The sequence below is a fragment of the Dermatophagoides farinae genome, chromosome 6, assembly GCF_024713945.1.
Source record: "Dermatophagoides farinae isolate YC_2012a chromosome 6, ASM2471394v1, whole genome shotgun sequence".
NCBI lineage: Eukaryota > Metazoa > Arthropoda > Arachnida > Sarcoptiformes > Pyroglyphidae > Dermatophagoides > Dermatophagoides farinae.
Genome location: NC_134682.1, coordinates 4,291,796 through 4,309,560, shown reverse-complemented (window position 1 = coordinate 4,309,560; position 17,765 = coordinate 4,291,796). Strand labels below are relative to the sequence as shown.

The following is a 17,765-nucleotide window of genomic DNA, read 5'->3' as shown; positions in this document are numbered from 1 at the left end:
TAGAAAAATGATTAAGAGAAACGAAAAAAAAATATGGAAAAAAATTTGTTCCCAGAATTGGCTTATGATAATTCTCTAGGAATAAAAAAAAACAGACAGTTCCAGTGTTAATCATCAACAAACTTGAACTAAAGAAAGAAACAAGAAAAAAAAGACTTTTTAATATTCTTGTGAATCATTTTTTTTCATCTTCTTCTTCTTTTGGATGATGATGATTATCATCATCGTCGGCGCTCATTGTTAATGATGATGATGATGATGATGGTACCATGATAATGATGCTAATCATCATTATTATTAATCACAAGCGAAAAAAAATTACTCAGAACTCATTGAATCATCAATGAATAAATAAATGATTGCAGCAACATTTTTTTTGTTGAGTAAAGATAATCATATGTGGATGGTAATTATTAATCAATCAATCAGACAATGATGATGATGATGATGATGATGATCGTGATCAAGATCGAGAGATCGACAGAGGAAAAGTTTTAGCCATCGTTATCATTTAGTGGCCGTTTTTTTTTGTTGTTGTTGTTGTTATACTTTCGGGGTAGTGTGTCATATAGGATCGAATCAGAGAGAAAAAAACCGGATAAAAAAAATGGAACCAGAAAAATTTTTTTTTGTTTCTTGCTTTCTGCAAGTGAAATCGATTGATTTCATTTTTTCTTTTCTTTATCGATTGATTTATGTATACCACTCTTCCTCCTGCTCCTCCTCATTCTCCACCAATGATTTCCACTATTGTAAATCATTTTATATTTTGACTTTCTGTTTTCTGTTTTTCGAATGTCATGCTGTGAGAGAAACAATTTTTTTTTACTGCAGTGAAATTTTTTTTCATTTTAAAACCAATATACCACCACCACCATGAAGTTTCTATTCAGATTAGATTGAATGAAATTCATGTAAAAAATCCATGGGATTCGTATGCGAGAAAAAAAATCTTTCATCATTAATCTGGATTTTTATTTCTGGTTCCATTTTCTTGTTTATGAAAAACGAATAAAACGAACCAAAAAAAAAAAAAAACAAATGGAAAAGGATTTGTTGTTTGTCGATGGTGCCAGTGGTGTCATTGGTGATGGTGGTGGCTAAGATTCATTGCCGACGAAAAAAAAAAATGAAAGCGACACATTTTAATTTTTCTGTAAATTATTCGCTTGTTATGAATGAAATTAACTTTAAATTGGAAACAAAGAAACAAAAAAAAAATTCATGAATCTATCCACCATATGTGGTCCATTTATAAAATTAAAAAAAAAATTCTAGGGCATCCATATCAATGACACCACCATCAATATGATGTCATTATCATTTTTGGAATCTGATTATCATGTGTGTGTGTGTGTGTGTGTGTGCATGAAACAACAAGCCATGGCTTTTTAATTGTGTAGTCTTTCATTCTATTTCATTATCATCAATAGCAGGGTCAAAATAGTTGTTTTGTTTGATCAAATGAAAAATCAATTTGTCCATCAATTGTTGTTGTCGGTTTAAGTGACACGATATTTAGTGTAAAAAAAAGTTTTTTAAACACTTACACACACACACACACACTGTAAATCATAAAGAAATTGTGTATTTGGTGTGCAATTGACAATGTTCATTTGTGTGGGTGTGTGTGAAAACAAAAATTAATAATAGAAAAAAAAGATTCAATACACACACACACACACACACACAGTGTACAGCGGCTAAATGGACACATCTTTTTTTCACTGTCTCTCTCTCCAAGTATTCTATGATAGCAGTAGTAATGTGTAAGATAAAAGTCAATAGACAACAACAACAACAACAACAACAACAACAACAACAACGACGACGAAAATGATGATGACAAAATTAATGGATTCACAAGCATTGGAATCCATTTCTTTCGTTATTTTTTTTTTATATATATCCAAAAAAGTGTGTTTCAGAAAAAAAAATGGGCAACCATTAACAAATGTTCACACACACACACACACACAAACACACGATCAAGCAAACGACCAACCAAACAATCACCATAAGTAATAATGATGATGATGATGATAGGAAAAAACAATAAAAACATTGCCATAGAATAGATGTGTTACGTACTTTGTGTATGTGCGTGTCAATATTGATGTCATGATTTCCATTATTATCATCATCATCATCATCAGTTTGTTTTTTTTTTTCGTCACAATAAAACAAAACAAAAAAAAAATTCATATGGAACAAACAAAAACAAAAACAAACCGGGTGCATTATGCATCATTAAGTTGAACCAGAAAAAAATGCAAAAAAAACAAGTAATGGAATACACAATAACCGGACTACCATTACTTATAGTACTGGTGTGTGACATTAACCATTATAGGATCAATGGTGGATCAATTGATTTTTTTTTCTATTTCAAAATTGATTTGTTTTGCATCGTTGATCGTCTTTTTTAGAGAATTTTTTTTTGTTTTGTTATAAAGAAGAAAAAAACATTCAAATGATTTATCGAAATTGCAATTTTCAGTTTGAAATTGCAACAACAACAACAACGACAGCAGAATCAAAATTATCGATTGAATTTCATTGCATTCAATTTAATTTCAATCGAATCGATCCAATTGAAACATTGAAAATATCAATGGATTGAAAATGAAAATTTCATTACGAAAAAGTGGAAAAAAATGTTTTGGGAAATAGTTTTTTTTTGGGAAACTTTAAAAAAACATTCGCAATTCTTGTTGATTGAAACAAAATATCAGCTGGTGGTTTAATTATTAATCCAAAACAAGCGACGACATCAAATTAATGATATAGTGTAGATGGATTCTACATGGAACAGAATCTGAATTGGCATTGTAACAGATACAATAATAAGTGATTATTAATTCTGACCATGAATGACTGATTGTTGTCCATCAAAAAAAAAAAAAAATCCATGTCCGATTATTATTACCAGAATGACAAGACAAGTTTTAAAATGAAAAAAAAAGTTCAGCCATTCATTCGTTACCATGTAATTTTTTTGTTTGTTTCCCACATAACATATGCATTCATGTGTATCATGTATGACTATCACTGAAATGTTGACTTCATTTCCATAAATCAGCACAAACACTGTTCTGTGTTTTGCGAATATTCTGCAACAGAGAGAATTTCTTTCAATACACGAATTATCAGAATAATAAGAATTTGGTGGGCAAAAAAAACGGTTTCAATTGAATTTTTTTTTCTCTCTACGTACACAAATGTTTGTGAAACAATTGAATCATGACACTTTTTGTTTTTCATTTTTGAAAAATTTAATTTCAAATTTGACAGCAGTAGAAAAAAAAAGTGAGAACAAACAAACAAACAAACAAGAGTGAATGGGAGAGAGCGTGAAAATAAAAATGAACAAAAAAAAAATTCTGTTCATCAAACCGTAACCAATTTTGGATTCAATAATATTCTGTTTTGGTGAACGAACAAAAATAATATCAAAAAAAAAACAAACAAACAAACAAACAAATTGGTTGGGGTGAAAGAGAAAAAAAAATTCGAGTGGAAAAAATGAAAAATCAAATTTCAGTGCCAGTGAAAAAAAAATAGAAAAATCTAAATCTGGGAACATATATAAACAAACGAACAGCAGAATCCAAAAAAAAAGAGAAAAAAATTGAGTGAATGTAAATTCTGATCACACAACACAACATGTTTTGTTGGAATAAGAAAAAAAAATTCCTAAATTCTCTTCGTTTGGTTTTTTTTCAACTTCTTGTGTGTGTGTGTGTGTGTGTGTGTGTGGACACAAAATTTTGAGCTTCACACATATGTTTTTTATCACTTGGATTTATGTAATAATTGGCCCTTATATATATTTGTCGCTGTTGTTGCTGGGGATTTTGTTTTCGTTTTCGTTTTCATTTTTTTGATTATTTGCATTACCATTTACCGTAGATTGATGGATGAATCAATGGATGGATATAGACAAATAGTGTGTGTGTGTGTGTTTGTGCATGTTTTTCTCAGAATGTAGCGGGTTAGGTGTTTATTATGTAATGGGAAAGAAAAACGAAACGAAAAGTTTATTCATCATACATACACGCACACAGAATTTTTTTTTCATTTCGTTTCGTTTCACTATTTAAGTAGTAAAAATGGAAATAGATGATGATGATGATGGAATGGTTGTTGGTCGTCATTTATTCATTCGTTTTTTTTTATTCTTCATTCATTCAATCGACATACTTGGATAAAATTCAAAAAAGAAAAAAAAATAAAAAGATGAAGAGCTATTTGTGTGAGTGGAAAGAAAAAAAAATTCCACCACTATGAACAACAACAAAATTTTACAAGTCTTTTTTCGTGTGTGTGCGTTATTCTTCAGACAAGAATTTTTTTCTTTTTTTTTCGATAAAAGCATGAAAAAATTTTTTTCTTCGTTTTTTTTTCTCGAAAAAAAATTGCTGATAATAATAGAGAAATTCAAGCAGTAGTAATAAAATATCGACATGAAAAAATACGTCATTTCCGACAGGCAAAAAAAAAATTCCACCACCACCAGTATATGAATGAAATTCTGGTGTTTCAAGTCCCGAATAATTCAAATATTAACCGGAATCGTCGTCGTTGTTGTTGTTGTTGTTGAACTATGTTTTCAAATTCAAAAAAAAAAAAAAATGTCCATAGGGTATAAATATGAAAAGATTCCGTGTGATGATGAACTTATTATTATTCAGCTATTTGATTAGCTTATTATTGCAGATTTTGATTTTGGATTTTTTTTGTTGGATGTGAAAGAAAACTGAAAAAAAATTAATGAAATTTTTTTTCTATGAATCAAAAAAAAAATGTAGTTAGACACAGAATATTCGTGTTTGATTGTTTCGTATTCATTTACATTTTTTTTTGAGATTCCATAGAAATTCTATATATCTCATTATCTTTTTTTTCTAGATTTTGTTTGCGATTGAATCACCATCTATCATTTTTTTGGATTTATTTGCAATCAATCGTGTTTATTCATTCATTTATTGCATTGAATCGAGAATTTTTTCTGTTGTTGTTGTTGTTGTTGTTGTTGTATGGCTTGAATGAATTATATATGATTAGTTTATGAATATCATGATGTTGCTGTGGAATTTGGTTGAATTTCTTTCCATCATTCTCTCTTTCCCTCTCTCTGTCTTATTTTTGGACCATAAATGTTTTGATTTGGTTTTGTGTGCAATTCAAATCAAGTGGTCATCATGATCATCATCAATATGAAATGAATGTGAATGACAAAAACAAGAAAGAATTTTATGGAACAACAACAACAACAACAACAAAAACATGAAAAACAAAACAAGAAATAAAAGATTTTTGTTGTTTTTGGCCAAAAAAAAAAAATCGATTTTTAGCGACAAGAATTTTTTTGTTGTTGTTGTTCCTCTTGTTTTTGTTTCTGATGACCAATCAACCAACCAGCCAACCAACCTACCAACCAACCAGCCAGCCAACGATCGAACAACATTCAATACAAGCAGACAAAATTATTGTAAAATTATTGTGATGAAAACCAGAAAAACATCAAACAAACATACACACACACATATTTGGTTTCTCTGCGTGTGTGTGTGTGTATGCGGGCAATACATTCCGGTCGAATGATTTGAAATGGATTTTTTCTTTTACCATCCATCCATTCATTCATTCATTTAATAATAATTTTTGATTTGATATTAAAAGCAAAAAAAAAATCGAAAAAAAATGTTCCATGCTGGATTGCTATCATTGACCACTTTTCGGTGATTCTACATTTGCTATAATGATGATGAATTCTCATCATACGATCATTCAATCGTGGACAATGGCGACAAAAAAAAAAAGAAAAAAAAAGTTTTTTCCAGTACCAATAAATATAACTAGAATCATTGGCAAGTTTGAATGTAAAAATAATGATTAGTTTTTTTTCTCATTTTTTGTTTGATTCGGAATTTATTTTTTTTTTTCATTTGAAAAAAATGTCATTTTTAGACTTTTCCATTTTCATTTTTCATTTTCATTTTTTCAAGATCAAAAATGAGATAGTCTCTCTTGAGAAACGAATCAAATCTCAAACTTTTTTTTTTACTGATCGTTTTTTAAAAACTTGACAATCGTTTTTTCAACCAATGAATATGAACACGATTAATATGTTTGTACAAACGATCATCATGATGATGATGATGATGATGATGAAGATGAATATAACGTCAACGTCCATTTTATTTGTTTTGGTTGACAACAAGCTATCGCCCCTCAGCCCCAAGAAGAAGAAGAAAAAGTTTTTTTTCCGCTACGGTTGGTTGAATTTTCTGTGCGTGTGTATGTGTGTTTTTTTTTTGCTCTGGTTGACCAATGTAAAAAAAAGGCCAACAAAAAAAAGTTTTTTTTCTTTCCTCCGGATAAAAAAAAACACAGTCAGTCATTCAGTCAGTCAGTCAGAATTGAATGATCATAATAACCGAAAAAAAGAGAGAGAAAAGATGGATGATAGAGAAAAATGGCCGCAGCAGCAGCAAAAAAACAAGATCATGACCGGAAATTATTCAAGCCGAATGAATGATTATCAGAGAAAAAAAAAGAAAAATGAAAACAAAACAACTGGCCGACTGAGTAAAAATTGGTACATACACACACACACATGAAAAACAATTGAATAAACACAAACACACAGAGAGAGAGAGAGAGAATAAATAAACTTTTTCTTGATCAAGAACTTGATCAAGAATTTTTATTTGACATGCAAAATGAAATTATTTCATCTGGATTTGATGATGAAAAGTATGCCAAAAAGAAAATTCCACCAACCCATCAAAATTGAATTGTTGAATTGTTGTTCGACAGAAAATGAGTGAAATGTCTGTGTATTGTGTGCGAACGTGAATTGAAAAATAATTATGATTAATCGAAAATGATTATCCGCCCACGCACACACATTCATGGATAAATCGGATAAATCAATATTAAAACTAAAGCCATGGATGATGAATCCAGTTGAATTCAATTTGAAATGAATTTTTCTTTCACCCATTTCAAATTGATAATCAATCTTTATTTATTTGAAATGAATGGAAATCAATCAGATGGCAAAACAACAACAACAACAACAACAACAGCAGCAACAGCAACAACGATTTCAATATTGAATTAAGACACATTTTCCAATGAAAGAAAATGAAATCAAATTGTATGATCGATCGATCAATCGATCGATCGATTGATTGATTGGATACAGCAACAACAACAACAACAGCAAAAGTATCAACTCAATTACGTTTGAATAAAGTTTTTTTGCCATTGAATGGACACAGAAAAAAAAGTGAAATTGGAAAAAAAATCAAAAGAAATCAGATTCTCAATCATTTATTGTTTGAATTTCTATTATTCAATGCCCGTATATGATTTTTTTTTACTGGTTTTCCTTGAATTTACAAATTGAATTGCTTTGAATTTGTATGAGAAACAAATCATAAATTACACACTATAGCTATAAAATTACAGTGAATGAATAAGAATAAGAAAGAATAAAAAAATGGTTTTTGAAGTAATAAGATACCGGAAGGGAAAATGAAACTTTTTTTTTAATACTAGAATGAAATGCTTACTTGATGAGATTTTCAATCATCAATTATTCAGTTTTTTTTGTCTTCATTTATTTGTTTTTTTTTTCGTTCGTCTTTGCTGGTGGCAGAGAATAATGGAAAATACATTAGATTCTAGTGAGGAATTCTTTTTTTTTTGATGAAATTTGAAACCACCAATTCATAGATGACGTTATTGGAATTTGAAATGAGTTTTTTTTTCTCTGTATATATATATATACAGTTGTCACAATATCACTAACTAATAACCACAAAAAAATATGGTTTAAGAAGAGAGAAAAAATTCTACGAAACACCAAGCAACAACAACAACAAAAAAAATAATCACGGAAAAGTGTCAAAAATTTCAATTTTGGAAAATTTTTTAAAGAACAAACCTCAGAATTTTAAAAATTTTGAAACAAAACATCAGCAGCCCAAATGTGTATATGTCCTGGAGGCAAATTGATTGATTGAAACAAACGACAACAACGACAATAACAACGGGATGACAAAACGAATGGAACAAAAGTTCTGTGGTAAAGAGAAATAATAAAATTTGTTAATTTCGCAACAACAACAACAACAACAACAAAAAATATTGTATTCAGAATAAATAAATTCTTTACAGTGAAGCCAACTTTTTTTTTTGTTTTTCCCCATTCAAGAATTCATAATAACCCGATAACAATCATGTACATCATATCACAAGCATTCTGATAAAGTTAGCTGCTGCTACTACTTATTGTTGATGATGTGCAAGAAAAATAAAATGATGGTTCTTATGTAATAAACACAAACACAAAAACAGAAAAAAAAGAAAATAAAATTCTTGGATCAAGCAGAATAATAAAAACTCCAAGAATATTCATTATGTTTGGCACACACACACACACAGTAGAATGAATAAAAGAAAAAAAAGTCTAAGGATAAAAAAAATTAGCTGTCAAAAAAATATTGGTCTCACAACAACAACAACAACAACAATGGAAAAAACGTACAAATAAAAAATGAACAACTGAAGAAAAACTTATGAAATTTTTCTTGTCTTGTCTTGTTTGGATCAAATGTTTGAAACGAAAAAAAAAAAATGAAGGCAAATATAAAACAGAAAAATGATGATATATGATTGTCATTGACAAATTCGGATGTTTGGACAGTAAAAGTTCACATTTTTTTGTTTTTTGTTTGTTTGTTTGTTATTGTTGTCCAAATTAATAAATGTGTCCATCAGAGCAATTTGTCTTTGAGCAATTTGATTTCTCTGTGTGTGTGTGCGTTTGATATATGATGTCACCTTTTCAATTAACATGAAAGACAAGAAAAATGAACACATTGAAAATAAAATTACCAATGGATCATACACAAATGCTGTGCATATGAAGAAAGATGATGAAAAAAATTTTCAAAAATTAAGATGAACATTAAAAACAATAAAAAAAAATTTTCTTCATCAAAATTTGAATATTCACGTTTGTTTGTTTTTTTTGCTGGAATTCAGAATCACTGATTAAGATGATGAATAATTGAAATTTCTTGAAGAAAACAAACAAACGAAATAAAAAAGAATTTGAATTAGAATTGGTTTTATTCTGTTTGTTTGTTTTTTTTGTATGTAAATATGAATATCTATAGCTAAAAATTTCCAATTTTCATTATTTAAATGCAGAATTTGTAACGCTACACGATGGAATAATTATGTGTATTTTTTTTTTTTGTTTTCCTTTTGGCTGAATGAAAATAAAATTTATGTCTTTGGTTCATTTGTTTGCGTGTGTGTGTGTGTGTGATGATTCTTGAATTTACAATTCTTGATTCTTCATTTTTTATTTATTCTTTTTTATGGTAAAAAAAACCGCTGGAACATCTCTGGTTGTATCGTTTTGATTATGAATGTCTGGTAATAATTTCTTTTTTTGTTGCATTCTTAGCTCTGTAATGTGAAATTATTACATAATGAAATGGAACCAAAATGAAAAACAAACAAAAATGTTTTGACAACGAAATCAAAAATGATAATAATTTACCATTTTCAACATACACACACACACACACACATCTGGTTTAATTTCATTGAATTCTGCCCCTCCCACCGTTGGTTGTTTTGAAAATGAGAATTTAAATTTTTTTTTTTTGGTTCCATTTTAATGTTCTTTTTTTGAATCAATGAAAATTCCAAATGTTTTGTTGCTCAGGAAAATTGTTCCCTTTTTTTTGTTTTGTTTCTGATGATAATGATCATGGAAATTGGCTGATAAAAAGGCATTCGTTTCAGAATTCTACCAAGCCCAGAAACGATGAATAAAAAACCTGTAATAAAAATGAAAAGTAATTTTCTATACTCTCTCTCTCTCTCTCTCTTTACTCATTTTCATGGAACATTTACCTCTGTGGATTGTTGAAATAGCGAAATTCTCGTTATTTTTTCATCATCATCATCATGAATCCATGGATACATAAAATGTTTGTGTATAGAACAACAACAACAACAACAAAAAAAAAAAATCAAACCAAGTGATGTGGTTATACTACTAAAGACGCCCACGATTTACAAATTCTACGATGGCAATGATGATGATAATCTGTGTCTGTGTGATGATTATCAAAATAGAGAGAAAAAAAATTCCATTTAAATTCAAATTTTTTTTTCTGTTTGTTTGATTCACGCAACCAGTAAAAAAAAAGTAGGCTGAACTTGGCCATTGAATTTTTTTTCCTTTCTCTTTCTCTTTTTTTTTTTTTTGGTTTCGGTTGTCATCATCATCATCATGATTATCAAGAGATCGACATGATTTTGTTTTTTGTTTCAGAACTGGAAAACTTTTTACAATTCTTGAATTTTGATTCAAAACATGTGTGTAACAATGGTACACTATGGTCTTTCTTTCTATTTCTTTCCATTTTTCGATTGTCAGTGAATCGATTCTTGAAAAAATAAAATAAATGAGAAAATAGAAAAAGAGATTATTCTGCCTGATGAGTATGATGGAGATTTCAAGAATTTTTTTTTTATTCCATTACTGTAATTGGAATTATTTATATGGACACGTCATCGATATAATCCAGTTGAATAATGTCCACAAATTTAATGCTATGATGAGTAGATTTGTTGTTGTTGTTGTTTTTGTTGTCTTACAATGTAAAAGTGAGACAACAACAACAACAAAAAAAATCTACCTCGAAACACAAACCAAATAAGACAAACAAACAAAAAAGACCAAGTAAATATCAACTGACCATTCCAAGGAAAAAATACAGAATAACATTGAAAATGAAACCGTGAAAAAAAATGATTCAATTGTAATGAATGAATGAATGAAAGTCTAGTTGCTCTGGATCCATATTAATGTTTTTGTTTCTTTTCTTATTATTATTCCACTTTTCTTCAATTGTCTCAAGTTCCAGATATCCAGATAAAAATATTCTGGTGGTAATATTTTCATTTGTTTTTGTTTTTTGGTCATCTGGTCATGTTTCAACAATGATAATCTGAATCTATCTAGAATTAATGTTTGCATCGTGAATTGGGACTCATTCGGACTCATTGGAATGATCATCATCATCATCATCGTCATTATCATTATGATGATGTAACAACTTTGAAATTGAAAATGAAATCAAAATAAATGAATGAATGAATGTCTGAATGATTTTTTTTTTTTTTTTTTTTGGTTTTCTTATTTCTAGCTCGCACAACATTTATACATATTAATGGATGTTTCTGTGTGTGCGTGTGTGTTATATAATAACTATGATGATGATGATGATGATAACACCGACCAACCGCCAGAGAGATAGATAAATGAAGAATTTTTTTTTTGTTTTTGTTTTTCGTTTTGTTTTGTTTTGTTTCTGGGTCATGGAATAACTGGATTCCCAATGGGAATTCATACAACATTTACACATAAATAATTTTTCAATGAAAAAAAAAACGAGTTGTTGATGTTATGTGACTGACCGTATTTATATATATGAGAGAGAGAATAAATTACATCTTCAGAATTTTTATTTTTTTTTTTTTTTTTTTTTTTGGTGGTTTCAATGCTCATGAACATTGGCATGGTTTATATTAATTTTCAAGCATTCCAGAGTGCAAAAATTCTGTATGGTCAAAATTGATTATTATAACAACAGCAATAGCAACAAGAAGAATTCAGTGAATCGATGTGAATTGGAAAAAAAAGAAAGACTTGAAATAGAGTGGAAAAAAACCGATGAAAATTGATAGAGTCCGAATGAAAATGAAAAAAATAGGAAAGAAAATTCTTTCCAATTGAATTTGATCAAGAATTCTAATGTTCAAAAAAATAAAAAAAAAGAAAAACAGAAATAAAATGGAAAAACAAACAACCAGACTGAATGAAGAATGAAGAAAAAAAAAATGGTGTAATGATGATGACAACTGCAGCATCGAAATAATGATGTTTTTGTGTGTGTCGATTCTTTCTTTTTATTTCACAGTAACATTGAAAAGTTATTTTCTTTTTCTTTTTTGTTGTTGTTGTTGTTTTCATTTTCAATTCCATCATCATCAATGATTCAATCATTCGATTCTGTTGGTTCTGAGTATCAATTAAATTTTCATTTCATTTCATTCCGATGATGATGATGATGATGATGATTGGTTATCGATCATCATCATCATTATTTTGATTTAATTCAATTAAAATTGGAAAAAAAAATTTTTCATTATGTGTATTTGAACTTTAGGCTTTATCAGCAAATCAAATCAATCGAATCATTTTTTTTTTTTGAAAATAATGATCATTTGATGTATTTTGTTGTTTTTGTTGTTGTTTGGTTGTTTGGTTGTTTGATTTCTGTTTTTGTTGTTGTTGTTGTCGCTAGAATACGAATGATGATGACGAATGATCAATGATCAATGGTGGTGGTGGTGGTCAAATAAGATGAAGAAAAAACGAGAAAAAAAAATTGTTGTCATTTATATTTGGAACATGTTGGGCTATTTCATATATACACAGAGAATACACGCACACAAACAGAATTTTTTTTTCTGTTTGTTTGACAATCACAACATAATAAATCATTAGTTTGTTTTTTTATAGACCGAAAAAAAATCTAGAATCCAAATGATGATGATGATGAAGTGAAAGAGAATCGAACAAAAAAAAAATAAAAATAAATTCTTGTTGTTGTTCTGTTGTTGGTTTGAAATGAAATGGCCATTATTCTGTAACTGTGTGTGTGTGTGTGTGTGTGTGTGTGTGTGTATTATTTTATTGAGTTTCATTTCAATGTTGTTGAATTCTCAATGTGTTTAATTATTGATGGCAAAAAAAAATCTAATGCAATTAGAAATTTCAATTTTCACAATTTTAAAACACACACACACACACACTCATAGACAAAACTTTTTCTTTTTACAAAGATTCTAATGACTTTTTTTTCCAAATCTTAACGATTCTAATGAATTGAATTGTGAAATTTAAAAATAAAAACAACAAATGTGAATCAATTTCGAAACCAAGTAACACACACACACACACATGCACACATGCACACGAATGAAGAATTCATTAATCATTTCAAGAATTGAAATTTCTCTCTCTCTCTCTCTCTCTCTCTCTCTCTCTCTCTTCGCACATTTTAATTCAAATGAAATGAAAATGAATTTTTTTTTCACTTTCGCATCACCACAGTGATTCGATTTTTTTTTTTTGGCATTGTGAACAGTGTGAAGCTGGCATATGATAATGAAATTGGAAAATTTTTCTTTTCCTGATTTATAATTGAATATATTGTAATGAAAAATACTGGAAAACCTGAAAAATCATAAACCATACTGAGAAGTTTATTATTATTATTTCAATTCTGGAATTGGAATCGAAACGAAATGGAATGAAATGAAAAAAACACACACACAGAGACAAAAGTTTTTCTTCGACATCTAAAAAAAATGAATGAAACAGACGAAAATAATTACTTGACTCAATTATCGTGTACAACAAACACACACACACACACATTTATAGTGAAAAAGAAAAGTTTTGTAGGCCATCAAGCAATCTGCAAAATTCCGCACCATCATGAATGAATGAATAAATGGATTCATCAGTTCAAGTTGTTGATTCTGGTGGCGAGAAAACCACCACCACCGCCACCACAAACTTCAATGAAATCATCATCCATTTCTCATTTTACAATTCTGTGTTTTGTTTTTTTGTAACTTAGTTGTTGTTGTTGTTGTTGTTGTTTGTATCATCATCATCATCATCATCATTATATTACCGAAAAATAATGATAAAGTCATTTAGAATTAAAAGTCAGCCAGTCAGCTAGTAATCAGTCAGTCAGTCAGTCAGTCAGCCAGTCATTCACTCAATGTTTTTTCGGCATGTAACATTTTTGTTATAAATTATTCAAAAAGAAAAGAAAAAATGTAAAATTCTCATTATAATTGAATATAATCGCACACACACAAGCAATAAATGACGAATGGAAAGAAGAAAAAAAACTTTTCCATTTCATCCATACCAACAACAACAACAACAACAGCAACAACAACAACAACAGCGACAACAACAACAACAATAACAATAATCATTTTCTGGCATAAATGAATTTGCTTTTTGATTATGACGATGATCATGATGATAATACAACAACAACAACGAAGACGACGACGGCAACAACAACAGAAACAACAACAGGAACGAACAAACCAGAATCTTTTGTTAAATGAATTCAACGAAATCAAATAAATCAGCCCCTTATATTCTATGATCATCATCAGTCAAAAAAAATTTTTTCATTTTTGCTAGGCCAAAAAAAAAATTTATTAAATTATTATGTATAAAGAAATAATGAACATTGAAAACATCATTTTTTCCATCGAATTTATTCAATTTGAAATTTTGTTTTTTTTTCCGCTCAATTCATTTTCATTTCGAATTTCAAATTTCAAATTTTAGCAGAGAAATAAAGGGGACATAATGATGATGATGATGAATTTCTTTTCATTTTTTTATTTCATTCATTTGTTATATTCCAGTTGTAGAATGTAATAAGAATATTCTTTTCCTCGTTGAATTCCCTGCTATTTCATTTTTATATCGAAGAAGCAAAAATAGAAGAAATGAAAGAATTTGGATGAAAAAAAATACAAGAATAAAAGTGATGACAATGCGGGAAAAAAATTCAGATTTCTTTTTTAATGAATTTTTTTCTAAAAATTTAATTTAATGACATTCGAATTCGAATGTGTGAATTGAATTCCATTCAATTCATACTGTTGACAGTGAAAAAAAAAATTTCAACAGCCACCAGCAGCCAGGAGGTAGTGGGGGTGGGGGTGGGGGTGGCCAAATGGCCAAAGTATGAAAGAATGAAGCAAATCACATCATCATTAAAATTTCTTGAGAAACTCCTCGGTGTTTCAGCAACACAAATGAATCGAGTTTTCATGTATTAAAATTTTCAGTGTTTTTTTTTTGCCCATTCTATTTCTAATTAAACAAACAAACAAACAAACCAGCAACAACAATCATCAGTCATGATTGACTTGTTTCAAATTTTTTTTGTTGGAATTTGTCGTTTTTGTTTTGTTTGTTTAAATTTCAAACAAAATAAAATAAACAGAAAAAAATGAACGATGCAAATCAATTTGATTTTTGGGCCATTTTCAGCCAGTCAGTCAGTCAGTTTGTTTGTTTGTTTTTTTCCACCGTCCATCATCATCATCATTGTCAAATTGGCCATATGTCCACACAGCATATTTGTCAACAAACAAAAAAAAACACACACACACACACGACGGATGTAAACAGACAACCAAAATGTGGACAATGAAAATGAAAATTTCCCAACAAAAAAACATTCTGGTCATTAGAATTTTTTTCTGGCCCCCCAAAAAAAAAACGAAAAATTCAAAATAAAATCGATTGAGTTGATTGAAATGGAATGAAAAAAAAACAACAAAAAAAACGAAAAAAAATTCATTCACCGGAAATTACAACCACAACGTGACACACACACACAATATCGTTTTACGGTCCATAATCACACTATATATAGAAAATGGAAAACCCAACTGAAATATCATCACCAATAAAGTTTCGATATCAATTTTCTTGAAAACCGCATCATCATCATCATCATCATTTGAAATGCAGCCATAAATAGTGATATATAAAAAAAACCACAAACAACCAAAATGGATAAACCACACGCTAAATTCCGTGTTTGTGTAATAAAGAATGAAAGAATGAAAAAAAAAACACATTCATATGTCTTATGTTTGGCATTAAATCGAGCTCAATTTCGGTATTAAACACACGCATCTCTTTTTTTTCTATTCAATTCTATTGAGTTGAAGGAATAAATAAAAGAAATAATTCTGGTCATCGTCATCATGATAATGATGATATTAGCCAGTGTTTTTTTTTTGTTTTGTTTTTTGGATAGTTGACGGAACGGTCAAGAGTTGGAAGAGTGGACAATAACAACAACAACAAAAACAACAACTATTTTATTTATGAAAAATCATCATCAACAATGACAACAATTATGTCGTTATTGTTGTAGTCAAGGATGATGATTATGGCCATTGGAATGGAGAAAAACAAACAAACAAAAAACATTAAAATGGCTAAAAAAATGACAAAAGAGATGTAATTAATGAAAAACAAGGCAAGGAATCTTTTCATAATTTTTTTTTTTTTTTTGCTTGTTCAGTCTTTCCAGGAACTTTCTATTGAATATATACTAATAATACAATGAATTTTTTTTCTCAAGAATCTAAAAAAAGAATTTTAAACAAGGGGAAAGGGGATGATGATGTCAAAAGAAAAAAAAGAAAACGAAAAAAAAATGGAAATTCAACTTTTAAGATTTCATGAATAAATTTGGAAGCAAAGAAAAAAAATCAATTTTTTCATTCTCTCTCTGTGTGTGTTTATATACGACGACGAAGCTTATATAACACAGAATTGTAAATGCATCACTTTTCTTTCCGGATCACTTTCAAAAATTTATGTGTTTGTGTGTCATTCATTGGAATTAATTCAAATGAAATTCAGTTTTTTTTTTTGGAAATTTTTATTTAGAAACAAAAATTCTGTCATCATTCCAATGATGACGATGATGAGGATAATGACAAGAATATAGAATCAGATTGATAACAGTGAAATCAATGAAAACGAATACTTGAAATTCTTCAAAATCATCATGAATATTTTTTTTGGTTTCAACAGTGCAAAAAAAAAAAGAGATTAAATTTCGATTGAACCAGAAAAAGAAACATTTTGAATACAGAATTTTTTATTCTGTTTGTTTCTTCGACTGCAAAAAAAAAATTAATCACATTTGTATCCTAGGATTTGGATATGGAATAATAATCAAAAAAAAAATACGGAATTTGCTGCTTGTTTGTTTAGCGTATACGGTTGTCATGGCATTCTATTGTATCGATTTTCGATGATTTTTTGTTTTGTTTTATTTTTCATTGTGAATATCTAATTTCAATATCGATTCTTTTTTTTTTTTTTTTGCTTGATAGTCAACAATAATCAAAGATTACATTGATAACAGTGGCCAGAATCGTCAAATTCTTTAATTTTGTCTACAATATGATTCAAATGAGGATGAACAAAAAAACAAAACTTTCCATCATCACAATTTGTATAGTTATTATGATTATTTATGGAAAATTTCTGGAAAATTTCCCAGAATAAATTACACATCTTACACATTTTCAGGCAATACTCATCAATTTATGATAAGATAATTGATTTTCCAAGTGTATGATGAACAACAATAAAATGAAGATTGGAATTTTTTCCACACGAACCAGAAATTAGCTAGGAATTTGTTCAATTTCTTGCATCCAGTAGTGGTTTGGCATTGAAATTATCATCATCAAGTACTGTGAACATATCTGAGATGAGAGAGAGAGAGAGAGAGAGAGAGAGAGAAAAAACAACATCATCATAAGAATAAATTTGTGATGAAAAATTTTTTTCCATTTTTTGGTTTTTCTCTTCACAAGATATTATTCTGGTTATTGAAGATGTTTTTTTTTGCCATTTTGTTTGTCTGTTCAACAACAACAACAACAATAGAAACAAAAAACAATTGAAAATGGAAATATGGAACAAAGAAGAAAGAAAAAAAAACACTGAGAATATTCTTGAATGAAATTTTGGAAAAAAAAAGTTTTGTTTATCATGCAATGATGTGAATAAC

General features: G+C 28.9%; 1 protein-coding gene across 1 annotated transcript in view; it reads right to left on the bottom strand.

The window, feature by feature from the left end:
* The window catches only part of LOC124493748 (uncharacterized), a 28,762-nt gene that overhangs the window by 7,609 nt on the left and 3,388 nt on the right, over positions 1 to 17,765 (bottom strand). The window contains exon 3 of the mRNA XM_075732277.1: positions 7,961 to 8,096. The gene's annotated coding sequence lies outside the window, so the exon portion shown is untranslated. The remainder of the gene's footprint in view (positions 1 to 7,960; positions 8,097 to 17,765) is intronic.